This window comes from Bacillus rossius, chromosome 1 (genome assembly GCF_032445375.1).
Source record: "Bacillus rossius redtenbacheri isolate Brsri chromosome 1, Brsri_v3, whole genome shotgun sequence".
Taxonomy (NCBI): Eukaryota; Metazoa; Arthropoda; class Insecta; order Phasmatodea; family Bacillidae; genus Bacillus; species Bacillus rossius.
Window position 1 is genome coordinate 179,650,651 of NC_086330.1, and position 16,982 is coordinate 179,667,632.

Consider the following 16,982-nt stretch of genomic DNA (forward strand, 5'->3'; position numbering starts at 1 on the left):
TTTAGTCAATTGACTTTTCTCAATTTTACCTTAAATGTTTGAGTATCCTTGAATGTAATTAATAATATGAGCAATAAGTGTTTGCTTTCCAATAGTATTCAAAAAAAATTTTAAAGCAAGTATTAATGTAATCTGATACAATGTTGTGCAATTTTTTATTATAGTTAATAAGAACATGTTCTATAAAGTAATACCATGGTCTAGGTATGCCACTGCTGTTCTATCAGCATTGTTTTTGAACAACTCCTTGTGGTTATCAGTGTTTTTAAACAAACATATGATATGTTGAAAATGCCAGTCAAACTGTCAAATTCTAGATGAGGTATGTGAGACAGACTATTACTAAAGAGGCCTCAGAAATATTTTTTCACCCTGGGCTTCATGGCTCCCTAGAATAGCCCTGGTTGCAGCATCCATGCATGGCTGCAGGAGGCACTGACCTGGTATTCATTCCTTCGGTGTTTTTATTTGCCCCTTTGTAACTTTGAATAGTGAACGTATCATTTAATACATACTGTAGTTGTAAAATTACAATATGATAAGCTTGCGATCGGGCTTCTGCCCCGTGGCAAGGATAAACACCCCCCCCCCCCCCCCCTCTATTTCTCCCAATTCCTGAAGTCTCCTTCTTAATTTCTTTCCTCCTCTTACAGCTAGTATCTTTCCCAACCAGCCCATTCCACTCCTGCCCTGTCCTCACCAGGAACACTTGTTTCCCTCTTTCCATTCGTCTTCACTCCCTCTGGATCTTTCTCTCATGATCCCTCCTTCCTCTATACCCCTCTCTGGTCGACCATCTCCCAGCTTTCCCCAGCTCTCCTCCTCCTTAATCACCTTAAACAGTTTCACTTAAACAGATTAAGTAAGTGTCCCACTCCCTGTTTTTGCTATTTTGCATGGGAATCTTCACACTGTAAAGTTTTTGCACTCCCGGGCTAAGGGTTTTTTGATGTGTTATGTTTTTACCTGGAAGGTATTTTTATTTGTGTTGAGAATTTAGATTGAGAAGGTTGGTATGGCCAGATGTGTTTTTTTTTATTTGTTTTGTTTTGGAAAACAAAGGAGGGATATAACAATGGTGGAGGAGAGTGATGAAGCTTAATATGTTTGTGTTCCGTGGTGAATAAGAAAAAAAAAAAGAACTCCACCAACCCAAGGCTCGACTTGAAGATCCCGAAGCATTACATAATTGGCGCCCGAACAGGGACCTGAGGAATAGCAGTACTCGGGGAACATAAGCAACGGATAAGAAATTGAAGTCGGCGTGGTGAGTGGAGAAGCGGCGGCGGCTGACCACGAGTACAACAAAAGGAAATGGCGGCTTTTGAAATCGGCAAGCATCGCGGGAGCACTTAACGTGTAATCAACAAGGAATAACAGCAGCAGAAGGACATAAGGTCAGCTCCATCCAACCCCAAACTGTGATAAATGAAGTTAAAGTGTTAATATGTTGAAAGGAGGCCCATGACCAGAGTGTGTGTGTTAGTTTGTGTGTGTTATTGTTTTTTCTCGTTTTCTTTGGGTACCAAGGTTAAGAAAATTATATCATTGCCGAATACAGGAGGGTAGCAATAATGGCATAGTCACTCCTGCCAGGTTATTTGTGATAGCCTACTACTTAATCAGGTTGTTTACAGTAATTAATTTTATGTTACAGGCCTGTGTGCCGTTTGAAAGGAAAAACTAAGTATTGAGTAGCATTCAGTTGTAAGGTTATGTAAGTGTAGAGTTCAAAAAAAATATGACACCAATAATTACTAGGGCCGCATCGGCAGCATCAAACTCAGCTGGAGCTGATATGTGTAATAATTGTCCTGTAGTAAGTGTGGAGGTAATAAGTGAAACCGAGGAGCAGGGGGAAGCAAAAAACCAAATGGATGAAACCAAAAGTGACGAGGAGAGTAGTATTACACCTCCGCCACTCGGGGAAGGGACTGTGGACCTAGTGACCTTCATCAGGGGCATGTTTGACGAGCAGAGCAAAAGATTCGATGAGCAAAGTAGGAAATTTGAGGAATTTCGATCAGCAGTGAAAGGTGAGTTTGTGGAGTTTGGGGAAAAGCAGAGGGCGTTTGAGGCTCGCTATGCTAACCGACTCAACAAAATTGAGGACACAATAGGCCTAGTAGGAGTATGGCAAGCTAAGGCAAGTGAACAAATGGAGAGTTTGGGGGCAGAAGTAAGAAAACAGGACGTGGAAACAGATAGATTGGTGCAGCAGGCAACCACACTAGAGTCAGCAATTGCCAATAGTCAGGGGGAAATTGCGCTCATAAGGCATGAGCTAGGAAAGAGTAAATCAGAATTACCCAAAGAATGTAAGATCAGGGAAGAAGGTTTTGCTCAGGTGCAGGCGGATGTGAGCACATGGGAACAAAAAATCAACAGCAACCAGACAGAGGTGAATCAACTCAATCTGAGAATTGGAAAATTGGAAGGAGAAAGGTCTGGGGGGTGCAAAGCAGAGAGTAGTTGTCGGAACATGAGATTTACACAGCCGTATCATGACGGGGACATTCCAAAGTTTTCAGGGCAGGACAGAACTCACCCTAGAAAACATTTGGAAAGGTTACATGAATTTTTTTCAGTATATGGATGTTCGGAGGAGGAGCAAGTGATAGTAGCAAAAAGATCCATAGTGGGGGTGGGGGAAAACTGGCTGCGGCTCATTGAAACTCGAATATCGCACCTCCAGGATTTCGAAAGAGAATTTACAACGGAATATTGGGGGAAAAGAATACAAGGAATCGATAGGGCAAAGGGCTTATACCAGGGGAGATGTATGGCCGGGCAACTTGAGGCTCACCTAAGTAATGTGGTAGAGCGAAGCAAGTACTACGACACACCGTTCAGTGAGGAGGAAATTGTAACCTTAGTGTATTCACAGACCCCTGAAACTGTGCAGGAGGCGTTGGTAGGGAAAGATGTATCAACGGTGGAACAACTGCGGAAGGTGCTGAAGGAACTAGACAATTAATGCGAGGAGGGACCAAAGGGGAAGCCCTTGGCACCAACAGAATCAGAGTGGGGGAAGTGGTAGTCAGGACAAGATGAAAGGTGGGTTTCAGGATCAAAATGGAAAATCTCAAGACTGGAACAGTAATAATAGCACAAATTATAACCCAAGCTATTCAGGAAACAGGCCTGGCAGAGGGGCATATTTTGGTAACAGCCGGTGGCAAGGAAATTGGAGAAACGGGAAAAGCGGTGGCGGATTGGCCGAGGGGGAAGAGCGTAAAGAAGCAGGAACAGGGCAGGGAGAAAGTAGATCGGGGGAAAGCATGGGAGTCGGACAGGTAGGGCATAATAATGACAAACTCAATACTTGCTCGGGAAACGGTGGGGATCGTCAAGCCTAAGCAGCCAGGCCAGGACGATCCAAGGTAAAGGACAGGCAGAAGAGCGGGATGCTGTTCACATGGCTGCAGCAATGTTTACTGACGAGAGGGAATTTTTGTTATCGGAAGAAACACAGACGCCCAACAGCGGACCGGTACCGGAATTGTTATGCCGGATCGGAGACCAGGATATCGCTATCCTTTTCGACTCGGGATCAGAAGTATCAGGCATTTCTGAACAGTTTTTAACAGATTTAAATAAGCATGGGTTCACTTATCCGGTATTGCCGGTGCCACAACTTACCGTGATTGGGGCTACCAGAGGAAAAAGTAAAAAAGTAAACAAACAAATTTTTTTGGATTTTCGACTAGGGGAGGAAATTTACAGGGCGAATTGCTTAGTTATACCTATGTTAACTAAAGAAGTGATAGTTGGTGTGGATTTTATGCATAGGCTTGGTATGATTGTTAATTTCAAGGAGGGTGTGATTTTCATTAGAGGGATAGCGTATGACATGCAGAGAAGTAGCAGGGGTTCAGGGTGTAACCCTGAAGTACTGAGGGTGCAATGTGCAGAGGAGGGGGAACGCATGGAGTTGGAGAAATTAGGAGAAACATTAGGAGAAAGCTCTTTGAAATTAGAAACTATCACCCCTATAAGTTGGGAGGAGGAAGTAAGCCAGGTATTGGGGCAATGTGAGATAGGAAGTGAAGAGGAGAGAATGAGATTAGGAAATCTGTTGGTGAACTTCAAGGAGGTTTTCAGAGGTGAACCAGGGTTAACTACTCAGTATGTAGCCAGAATTCCGGTGACTGACAGCACTCCGTTTAAAGGTAGGAGCTACCCTATCCCATGGGCATGTAGAGAAGAGGTGGAAAAGCAAATCAAAGAGATGGAGAGGAATGGTATAATTGAGAGAGGGAACAGCCCTTTTGTTAACCCTTTGGTTTGTGCCAGGAAAAAGGATGGGAGTGTGAGACTGTGTGTCGACTCACGAGGCCTTAAAAGCATTATCGTCCCTGACCGGCAGAGCCCTGTGGAGCCAGACAATTTGTTTGGTGCTTTCTGGGGATGCAAGTACATAAGCACTACAGACCTTGTGAAGGATTATTGGCAGGTGCCCTTACTTGAAGCGGATAGGAAGTACACTGCGTTTCTGTATAAGGGAAGGTCCTACCAATTCAAGGTATTACCATTTGGTCTGCCAAACAGTGTAGGGGAATTTTGCAGGGCGGTAGATGCATCCTTAGGACCCGAACTAGAATCCAGGGTGTTGACCTACGTAGATGACTTGTTAATTGCGACTGAGAGTTTCGATGAGCACTTAGAAATTTTGGAACAACTGTTGTGTAGGCTAAGGGAAGTAAATGTGACCTTACATTTGGGTAAATCAAAGTTTCTGAGGGAGGAAGTGACCTTTTTGGGGTTTAGATTGAGTGCGGGAGGGATCAGACCAGATCCTGAGAAAGTTAGGTTAATCAAAGAGTTCCCTCGCCCAAAAAACCTCAAGGAGTTGAGGGGGTTTCTAGGACTGTGTAACTTTTACCGCCGTTTTGCAAAGAGGTTTTCAGATGTGGTGGCACCGCTGTTGAGGTTGCTAAGAAAAGATTGGGTGTGGAGGTGGTGTAGTGAATGTGAGGAAAGTTTCAGAAAAGCGAAGGTTTTGTTTGTGGAGAACTGTATAATCCACCATCCGGATTTCACTAGGACTTTCTATCTAACAGGGTGGCCACTCACCGGGAAAACCGGGAAAACCGGGATTTATCAGGGAAATCACGTTGATCGGGAATTATCAGGGAAATGTCAGGGAATTTTTTTAATAACCGGGAATTTTTTGTGTCATGTATATTTCCCTGCCAACCATTACGGATTTTCCGTAATTATTACGGATTTAACACAATATTACGGAACATCGCTGGTTTATTACGGAAACGAGGTTTTGTGCTGCTGGGTAACGGAAAAAAATTCCGTTTCTGGTGTTTTTGTTTCGTGAACGCAGTTCGAATACATCACGTGGTTGCGCAGATAACGGAACTGATAAATGTGCGCATGTACTGTCGAAATAAGTAGATTAATTGTTGTGTTTTGTAATAGAAATGGTACGGTATTACGTCCGTTGTACGATACAACTAGTACATATTCTCGGACTTTTCGTCTGTTAGCTACTTACATCACGATAATTTTTGTACGGTACTTTGGCTAACCTGTCTTGTGTTATATACTTTCTTGAAAGCCATTTTTTTCATCAAATTGTTTTTGTCGTGTGTACAGACGTGAAACCTTTTTATGTTGTTCGATAGTGTTGTGTTCTTCAGTGCCGGTTGTATAAATGAAGCGTGTGACAGAACAATGTGTATCTGGGTCAAAAAAAAAAAAGAATGTTACTCTTCAGAACTTTCGACCAAACTATATAAAAGAATGGCCATGCTTGTCATCTTCAAATGTTTTGGAACGCCACGCTTTTTGTAATGTATGCACGTGTGACTTTTCGATTGCGCATGATGGAAGGGATGACTGAGGATGGCATATTGAATCAAAGAAACATGCAGAACATTTTAAAGCCGTGACGAGCAATAAATCTATATCGTCGTTTTTCGCTACATCTGAAGAAACGAAAGTAACAAACGCAGAGTTATTGTTTACAAGTTTTTTGGTAGAACACAATTTACCGATAGCAGTAGCCGATCATTCGGGTAATTTGTATAGAGCTATGTTTCCGGACTCAAAAATTGCACAGAAATACAGCTGTGCGAGAGCAAAAACATCTGCCTTAGTGGAGTATATGGCTGGTGAAACTAAATTGAAACTGTTGAATCTTTATTAAGTGGACCATTTGCTTTAGCTACAGATGGGAGTACTGATTGTAATGCAGTGAAGATTTATCCATTAGTTGTTTCACAACTAGAAATGTTACACTTCAAAAATGAATTAAAGAACAGTTATCAAAAGTTGTGTGAAAAAATGTTTGAGCACTAGCCACTGAAATACCCCATTACATAAAATAAAACACAAGACTGCATGTCATTGAACGGGACGCTATAATGTAAAGTGACATGTTTAAAATGTATTTGTTATTTAACAAACTTCCGTGTGTATTTAATGAAGAAAATACAGCAGGGTGCTAAAATATGAGTAATCTCTTTCTATAATATATTTTTTCATCAAAAGTATGTTTTTTTTTTTGTAATTGTAAATATCAGGGAAATTTTGAATTTTTAATCAGGGAAATCAGGGAAAAATCAGGGAATATTTTTGGTGACTGTGAGTGGCCACCATGATCTAAACACTGACGCGTCAGGCTATGGCCTTGGGGCCAAGTGTTTCCAGCGAAATGAGGAGGGAGAGGAACAACTGGTAGCCATGCTCAGCAGGAGTCTAAATACAGCAGAAAGAGCCTATACAGTAACGGAGAGAGAATGTTTAGCAATCGTGTGGAGTTTAGCGAAATTAAGAAACCTAGTGTTAGGGAGCAAGATAATTGTACTGTCAGATCATCACTCTTTGGCTTTCCTACTAACTTGAAAGTTAATGGGGAGCAGACTAACGAGGTGGTGTTTAGCCCTGCAGGTGTACAACCTGGAGATGGTGTATATCTCAGGAAAAGAAAATAGTGATGCAGACTTGCTCAGTAGAACTGTAGTTGAGGAGGGGGAGCTGGTAATGGAGGAAAAACCTAGGGCCGGGCCTATTATGGCACACCTCACTGCAGAACGGGATGATGATTTGATTAAGAGATTCGCTAAGTTAGGAGAGGCTCAGCGAGAAGATGAAACATGGGGTAGCATTATAAGAATGTTGGAAAATGAGGACAAAGATCTCAATGATTCAAAGGTACAGAAGCTGCTGATGTGGTATTGTACAAATGGAAGGGTGCTCTATTGGAGGGATGCGACAGGAAAGTGGAAAGCGTGTGTGCCAAAGGGCTGGGTTAATCAGTTAGTGTGGCATCTCCACCGGTCCATGGGACATTTTAGTGGAAAAAAGGTGTTTTGGTTGGCCAACAACAGTTACTTCTGGCCTAATATGGAGAAGTCAGTCAGGCAAATCATAAGCAGTTGTGATATCTGCCAAAAGGCAAAGTATCCAAATCGAAATTGGGAAGGAAGATGGCAGCCTATTATTCCGTCGGGACCAGATGACCTTGTAGCGGTGGATTTATATGGCCCTTTGCCTAAGTCAAGAGGAGGAGTGCGGTACATTCTGGTAGTGCTAAATGTGTTCAAACGAAATTTAAAATTTTAATTTTTGGACCAAGCTTTTTTTCATATTGTATAGAATCAAAATACGCATCAGGCAATGCTTATTTTGAATACTTAACAATATTTTAAGTGTCAGAAAAAATTAAAAAACATAACTTATTCGCTGCGAACTGTTTTGAAGTATTCCGATATGTTTAACATCAAAAAAAGAAAACCTACATGTGTATTTCATTCAGATTTTTTTTATTAGTAAATTAATGCCTTAGGACGCCACCGAACAAATGTTAAGACAAAAACTGTACAGGTTTCACTTAAATAATTTTTTTAATGTATTGAAGTGCATTTTCTCACAAACTGACACATCAAAAAGTTGACCCGCGGAAAACATTTTTTCTATTAAAGATAGATGGGGGACGAAAGCGAGAAAAATGTTCACAATGAATTGAATTAGTTTTTAAAAGCAGCTCCATCTCAATCTTCTACAGTTTCCGTGGAAATAGCTGTTAAAGATGTGTCTTATCAGTACAAGAGCGCGCGCTGCCGTCGTAAGAGGAAACAGGGCCGTGTGTTTAGATAAGTGGGGTTCTGTCCTACAAGCAATTTCAAATACATGGCTTCCTTAGTCAACAAAAAATATTATAATCGATTCTTGAACATAATATTTAAAATGTATGAAATAAATACGAAGGAATTTAATAGCGATCATGGTACAAAATTTTGAATTATTTTTCTATCCTTCTCACCAAGCATCTTATCAAACATTGTTTTAGACAAGTTTTGGAAAATAATTATGATATTATTACAAACAATTTAAACAGATTTGATAAGGTGTCTACTAAGGCAGTTACGTTTTTTTGTCAGGTGAAAATTTTTTTCGAACCCATGCAGTTATGGCTGGTCGTATCAAAAATTTATTTAGAAAACATTTTTCGGCATTAGGTAATCCGAGTTATCATACGTTAAAACGGATTCGATATTATTCATACTATGGGAGTTGTTGCGATTTTTCTGTTTTTCAAAAAATCTTCCCCATTTCGAACCAATTGTTCGGATTTTTTCCATAACTTACTCGACCGAGAATTTCCATCACCGTATTTTATTTATCATTTTGGACATGACTTGTCCAAAAATACGTCATTTATCGGGCCCATGAAAATGTGATATATATATACCTAATGCCGAAAAATGTTTTCTAAATAAATTTTTGATATATATATATATATTGTAACGTTTTCCACCCCCGACTCACGTTTGTTCGGGCGCCATTGGTTGTTGCACAACTCCCCAACCAAAGGGATTTTCCAGCGGTTCAGTGGTTACCGAAAAATAGCTACACAAGAGTTTGTCGCATCACTTCCACTCAACCAACTCGCAACACGTTGATCCAGTCCTTTTTCAGTCTCGCTTCCTTACTCCTCCCCTGTGCACCTTACACCCACGTTTTCTCACAGCGTCCCCTCCTCCATCTTGACCTTCTTCTTCCTCCGTCCCCTCTTCCGCCGGCCGTCCGTATCCCTCCGCCACACTCCAAAAAAGGGAATTTGACTTCACCACTGTTTAGCAAGCTCACTTATTCTAACGAAGTCTAATTTCAGAAAATGTTTAACCACTATTCTTGACGTCCTACAAATTAGTTCACACGCAAAAGTTTCAAGCTAAAACTAAGTGGATCAGGGCGCAATAAAGTAGTTCCTAGCCAATAACAGCCCCCTGGCTGTAGACAATTCTGCTATCAAAGTTGGAAAAAAGTGGCTTAACTGCCATTTTATCAGGGCATGGGGGTAAGCTGCAGTCCACCTCACAACCCCCCAGATAAAGTCATCCTAATGGGTGACTCTCACAACATTCAGATGGCTTTCTCTCTCAGCAGGCTCACGTCAGTCACTGCACTAGTAGCATGATCAACACAAATAACATTCCTCATTCTCCTCTATATAATAACACCACTTATCTACACAGGCTCTTAGTTGTCATGGCTTCTAGTCTCCCACTAGGGTAACCCAACCATGTTGCCCCTACCACATGAGATCCAGTCATGGCCCCTTTCTTTAACACCCTCAAATCACATGTCACAAAAGTAAGGCTTCAGTAACCCTTGATTAAAGATACCCCGCACTTCATTATTTTTGACCCCCACCAGTTCCCAAACATTCGGGCCCACTGCCTTGCTTAGCCTGAAAGGTCCCTCATAGAGTAGGTGAAGTTTCTTGGTTTCCTTCTGCAAATAGTTACTTTTCTCACTAACTCTGAGTAGTACTAGGTCCCCTACCTGGAATCTCTGAAACGGTTTACTTTGCTGCTGACCCCTCTTTAACGCTGCATGCTTCAAGCGAAGGCGTACTTCTTTCACCCTATCTTCCCTACTCAATTCATCGCCTGCAGGAAACACACATTGTCCTGCTAGCTCATCCCGTTGTCTTTCATCTGTCACAATCTCTCGAGGAGAGAACCCGGTCCCACTGTGTACCTGCTCATTAAGCACTCTGTTGATGAGCGGAACTGCATCAGCCCACTTACTATGGCTATCATGGCAGTAGGTCCGCAGAAATCTCCCTATTTCCCGCATGACTCTCTCACTAGGGTTGCTTTGGGGATGTAGGACAGAACTGTACACTACTTCTGTTCCTGCCCAGGTTCACTCCCATCTCCACATGCCTGATGTAAATTGCGTCCCATGATCGCTAAGCACCCTCTTAGGTACCCCATACTCACTGAAATACTGATTGATCAGCTTGCTAACACAAGCAGCTGCGGTAGCTTTCTTTAATGGATAACAACAGACCAGCTTTGAGAACACATCCAACACTACGAACAGATACTGAACACCGCCCCGACCCTTTGGTAATGGTCCATACAAATCAACTGCGATCAGCTCCCCGGGCCCCTCAGGAATAATCGGCACCCAACTGCCCTCCCAGCTCCTATTCGGATACTTGGCCTTCTGGCATATGTCACAACTCCGTAATATCTTCCTAATACTTTTCTCCATGCTCACCCAGTAGTAGCTATTTGTTGCTAACCACAGAACTTTCTTGGCCCCAAAATGACCATTGCTGCGATGCAAATGCCAAACAAGCCTTTTCACCCAGCACTCAGGAACACATAACTTCCAGTCCACTGTGCCTGCCTTTTCCTTTCTGAAAAGTAACCCCCCAGATAAACAATACCACTGCTTTAAATTTTCTGCCCTTGCATTACTTCCCACCTGACTGGTGGTTTCCAATGACTTGATCACATCACCCCACACAGGATCCTCTCTCTGCCGTTCCCCTAGCTGACCAAACTCAGCCACCAAGATCTCGTCTCGCTCCAAGGTCATCCCCGCCATCACTGGTCCCGTGCGTGGTTTTTCCTCCAGCACTATCTCCTCCCCCTCTATCACGGTGCGGCTCAACAGATCAGCATCTTGGTTTTCACCCCCGTTCACATACACTATCTCTAGACGATATTCCTGCATTGCTAAACACCAGCGTGTTAGCCGGCTTCCCATTAACTTGCAAGACATAAGGAACGAAAGCGAATGGTGGTCTGATAATACCACAACCGAGCTACCTAACAACAGATTACGCAGCTTTCCCAAACCCCACACTACGGCCAGACACTCTCTCTCAGTGACTGTATACGCACGCTCCGCAGGGCTCAGCGTCCTACTCAGCAACCCTATAAGCTCCTCTTCCCCCTTCTCGCCTCGTTGAAAGCACTTCACCCCTATTCCGTAACTGGATGCATCAGTGAACAAAAAAAAAGGTTTGCTCATGTTAGGATGCCTTACTATACAGTTGTCAATAAACAAGGCCTTTGCTCGTTCAAAACTGTCTTCACACTCCTGCTCCCACTGCCACTTACAACCTTTCTTTAATAACCTGAGTAATGGTTCCACAGTATCAGCAAATCTTTCGGCAAACCGCCGGTAAAAATTACACAACCCTAAAAATCCCTTCAGCTCCTTGACTGACTGTGGCCTAGGAAAATCTTTTATTAACTTTACTTTATCAGGGTCCGGTCTGATCCCCTCTGCACTGAGCTGAAACCCCAAAAACTTTACTTCTCTTCTCAGAAACTTTGACTTGGATAACCTCAGTGTCAGGTTCACCTCTCTAAGCCTACGCAACAGTTTATCCCAAATCTGTACATGCTGTTCAAACGTCTCTGTGGCAATCAGAACATCATCTACATAAGTATGCACCACTGACTCTAGCTCGGGTCCCAACGAAACATCCACCGCTCTGCAGAACTCCCCAACGCTATTTGGTAGGCCAAAAGGGAGCACTTTAAATTGATACGACCGCCCTCTGTACAAAAAAGCTGTATACGGCCTATCTTCCTTCTTTAGTGGTACCTGCCAATACCCTTTTGTGAAGTCGGTCGTGCTGATATATTTACTGCCGTAAAATGATTCAAACAGGGAATCAGGTTCGACCGGGCTTTGCCTGTCAGGCACAATATGATCTTTCACCCCCCGGGAATCAACACAAATTCGTACACTCCCGTCGCTTTTCCTTACACACACAAGCGGATTGACAAATGGGCTGTTCCCCCGCTCTATAATACCCTTCTCCACCATTTCTTTGATCTGTCTTTCCACTTCCTCGCTGCATGCTCTAGGTATTGGGTAACTTTTCCCTTTGAATGGGGTGGTTCTGGTCACCGGTATGGTTGCAGTATACTCGGTTGTCAGCCCTGGCTCGTCGCTGAACACATCGCTATAGCGGCGCAGTACTTCCCGCAGCTGCTCTCTCTCCCCTTCACTCCCCTCCCCACAGGCCGCCAACACACTGTCCAACCTCTCCTCCCAGCCACTCAAGGACACATGGCTCCTGCTTATCTCCTCCCCTCCTACAGCAAGCGCTAGTTCTCTCTCCTCTCTCCCCTTCTCCCACTCCTCTACGTACTGCACTCGCAGCGACCCCCCACCCCGCTCGAACACCGTTGTGCCCTGCAGCATACTGTATTCTTTAGTGCTTACAAAAATACTCCCTGTCACAAAGCTTACTACTACCTCGTGCGTTGCCATGAAATCAATGCCAATTATTATTTCCTTAGCTAACTGTGGGATGACCAAACAGTTTGCAAAATACTCATCTGGCCCTATCTTGAAATTCAGATATACCTGTTTATTTACTTTCTTGATTTTTCCCCTTGTTGCTCCTATTATGGTTAACTGCGGCACCGGAAGTACCGGAAACTCATATCCTAACCTGTTTAAGTTCATCAGAAACTGTTCGCACACACCAGACACTTCTGACCCGGAATCAAACAAGATTGCCACACCCTGGTCTCCTACTTTGCATGCCAGTTCCGGAACGACTCTGCCTTTCACTACAGTTTCTGCCTCGTTTAATAAAAAACTTCTATTGTCAGTGAAAATTACATCAATACTATCACGGGTTTCTGCCCGGTCAACAGACTGCCTCCTATCAGTGTGGATCTGCCTAACCTGGCAGCTTAGGCTAGGCGACCCTCTCCGTTTCCCGGAACAGCACCGTCCTTGTGTTCATTGTTTTGATTTCTGTCTGTCCTCCTCTCCTGCTCCGCGCCCTTCACCGGTTGTCGCCCAGTCTCCCTTCCTTCCACCCCTCCATCTGTCCCTCCCCCCTCCTTGCCAACCCCCTCGCCAGTTGCTGTTGCCATCGGCTGGCCTGCCTTCTTCCCTGCCTTCCCCCCTCACATTCCCGGGGTGACCTTGGGCGTCCCTCCCCTCCTGCGCTTCTCCACTCCATCCGTCGCCTCTTTGGCCTCCGCCGCTTCCCCTCATCCCTCGCTCTAAGCGATGGTCTGTGTCACGATTTCCTGTCCTGTAAAATCCTCCCCCCTTCTCACGCAGCGCACTGAGCCTATCCAACTCCTTCAGCACTTTTCTAAGTTGCTCAATTGTCGTGATTTCCTTGCCCACTAATGCCTCCTGCACCCGCAGTGGTGACTGTGTGTAAATCATGGTTATTATTTCCTCCTCACCTAATGGCGTGTCATAGTACCTGGCTCTTTCTACCACACTACTCAGATGGCTCTCCAGGCTCCCTTCAACACACCGTCCCCGGTACAGTTCAGCTCTATCAGTTCCCTGAATTCTCTTGTCCCAGTATTCCGCGGTAAACTCACGCTCGAAGTCAGCAAAATTTGCCATTCGGTGGTCACAGAGCCTAAGCCAGTTGCTACTACCCCCTGTTATTGACCTCTTGGCCACTACCAATTTCTCCTCACTCCCACAACCATACATAGAAAAAAACTCCTTTAGGTTGCTGGTATGTTTACGCGGGTGTACATTTCCGTTCCCGGTGAACTTCGGTATGTCACGATCGTGGTACTGTGGTGCACAACGTCCGCCCCTACTTGTGTTGTCCTCCCTGGTCTCTCCCCGCTTGTTTACTTCCCCCTGACTTTCACAGGTAGCTGTTTCTACTGCTACACTTCCCAGCCTGCTTGTTCGACTCCGGTTAACAAGCTCACTTTCCCCTGGCTGCACCCTGACCACCTGTTCCAGCGCTAACATTTTATTCCCAAGCCTTGCTATTTCCTGGCTATGCTCAGCAACTTGTCCGCTGACCTCCATCCACCTTCCCTCTCCCTGTTCCTGCCCACTTTCTACTACTCTCAGGCGATTTTCAACCTCACCTAAACGCAGTTCACAGGAGTTCTCAAAGCTAATCTGCCTAGCCATCACTTTATCTCCTTCCTCCCTCATTTCTTTTCTGAAAGCACTCATTTCCTCCCGCAATCCAATAAACTGATTATTCTGTTCACGAAATTTGTTCTCCACCGTTAGTTGGAATGATTGCTGACCTTTGATAATTTCCCTCAACATGTCCATAACTTCACTACTTTTGCTACCTTGCGGAGATAGCGGTGTGCTGTCGGCCGCACTGGGTGGGCTAACAACGCTCGCGCCAGCCCCTTCACCATCTCTCTCCCTTCCCCTACTTTCCCCTCCTTCAGCGGTTATCCCCAAATCCTTTTCATTCCCGTTACTCCGTTCTGCGTCACCCCTCGCGCCCCCGCTACGAGTATCTACTGGGGCCATGACTGTCTCCTGTGTTTACAATATTAAACCACTTGCACAAAGGTTATATAACTCCTAATTACGTAACTATGTTTACCCTGATCCACAAAACACTTGAAAGCAGGACAAGAATAACAGGCAGACGGCCATAGTTATAGAACACAAAGGACACCAACTATTGTTTCACAGGAGCTCGGCTCGACGGAAAACCACACCATGTGACAGTTACTTCTTTCCTCCGCAAAACACAACTCCCTCAAAAACCCGCGGAACACAGCTCATCCATCCAGTCTCGTATCGGCACTTCACTCATGTTTGTTATGGCAAATTACACTGACCTTAATCATCCTGTTTCAGGAATACCTTACACGCAGCTTCTCCTTTGTTTCTCTTCTCTCGCAGCCATATTTCTCCCTGAATACTTCTTTCTTCAGGTCTCTGTTCGGGCGCCAGCTCAGTTGTAACGTTTTCCACCCCCGACTCACGTTTGTTCGGGCGCCATTGGTTGTTGCACAACTCCCCAACCAAAGGGATTTTCCAGCGGTTCAGTGGTTACCGAAAAATGGCTACACAAGAGTTTGTCGCATCACTTCCACTCAACCAACTCGCAACACGTTGATCCAGTCCTTTTTCAGTCTCGCTTCCTTACTCCTTCCCTGTGCACCTTACACCCACGTTTTCTCACACCGTCCCCTCCTCCATCTTGACCTTCTTCTTCCTCCGTCCCCTCTACCGCCGGCCGTCCGTATCCCTCCGCCACACTCCAAAAAAAGGGAATTTGACTTCACCACTGTTTAGCAAGCTCACTTATTCTAACGAAGTCTAATTTCTAAAAATGTTTAACCACTATTCTTGACGTCCTACAAATTAGTTCACACGCAAAAGTTTCAAGCTAAAACTAAGTGGATCAGGGCGCAAGAAAGTAGTTCCTAGCCAATAACAGCCCCCTGGCTGTAGACAATACTGCTATCAAAGTTGGAAAAAAGTGGCTTAACTGCCATTTTATCAGGGCATGGGGGTAAGCTGCAGTCCACCTCACAATATATACATACACATATATAATTATATATATGGGATTTTTAGAACAGAAAAGAAAACTAAGAAAATTTTGTCTACAATAAGTAGTTTTTATTTGAAATTTACATAAAAGTGGCATTATTACAAATTTTTATGTGTAATAGTATAAAATATTATAAATTACGATATGATTTCTTAAAATGCTTCTTGTTCGATCCAAATTACAAAGACATGCATCTCCTGAAATTCGTAATGTGTTAGAGATTTGGCAACAGCGCGCGCCATAAGCCGTGTACTGCAATCTAAGAGTGGGACGGGCTATAGTTTTCATGCATTTCCACTTTTAAAACAATATAATTTAGAGATTAATTGTAAAATAAGTTCTAGAACTCTACAATCAAATGTATCTTGAGTAATGTTTAAAGGGCTCAGAGACACCTCAAGTTCTGTCTATGTCTGGTAGCCTAGGCATGTGGCATGGTTATTTTCTATATACAGTACACTCCCGATTAACCACGAAATTAAGTGGCAGGGCAACCGCGGATAGTGAAAATCGCGGATAATCCGCAAAAGAAACATTAATTTCAACTTAAAAATCTAAACATTATGTACAGTAAAAGTTACAATTAACAGTAAAAATTTTTAAATGATTCTAAAATTGTAGTATGTATTTTACTGAATAATGAACATACAATACAATACAATACAGTAATGTAAACATAAAAGTGCTCAACCATACGAATAGAAACAAAACGCAACAGAGACAAAAATTACAACGCTTGCCAGCCTACTGCGTGTATTCCTAGAAGGCCTATGGCGTTTTACTGTATACTGCACACAATACACTCGTCAGTAGAGTTCAAATTTGCTCACTTGTAATAAAATACAGATTTACATATGTGCTGTATTTTTTCGTAGCATGCGTAGATAATAGGGAGTTTACTGTAGTACATAGCAACCATCTATAATGAAAACAAAAAATGCTGCCCCTTTTACAATTTTTATCCCTTTGAAATATCAGAAATTGTGGGTTGCCATTAACTGGTGAAGTGATTGTAGAAGTACTGCAAAGGGATTCTTGAAAGTAATGTGGTTTAACTTTTCATGCTGCACATAAGCACAGCAGAAGTTTCTAGTGTTTGATGAAACGATGGATATGACCAGTGGGCAAATTTTTATTATTTTGAGGAATCAAGAGTGGTTAAACCTACATAGTTGTAGAGGTGAAAATTAGAGCATAGTAACTAAAAAAAATGACAAGCTAGTTATGTTGGAAGGGGAACGTTAGGATAAGCAAAGGGTAGGAAAATGTGGATACATACATTTCGGTCTGGCGAATGATGACTTGCCAACACTTCATGTAAACAAGCTCTTGCGTTCACGGGTAAAGTTCTTCCAATATGGTGAAAGGTCTTAATCCGGCTCATTCA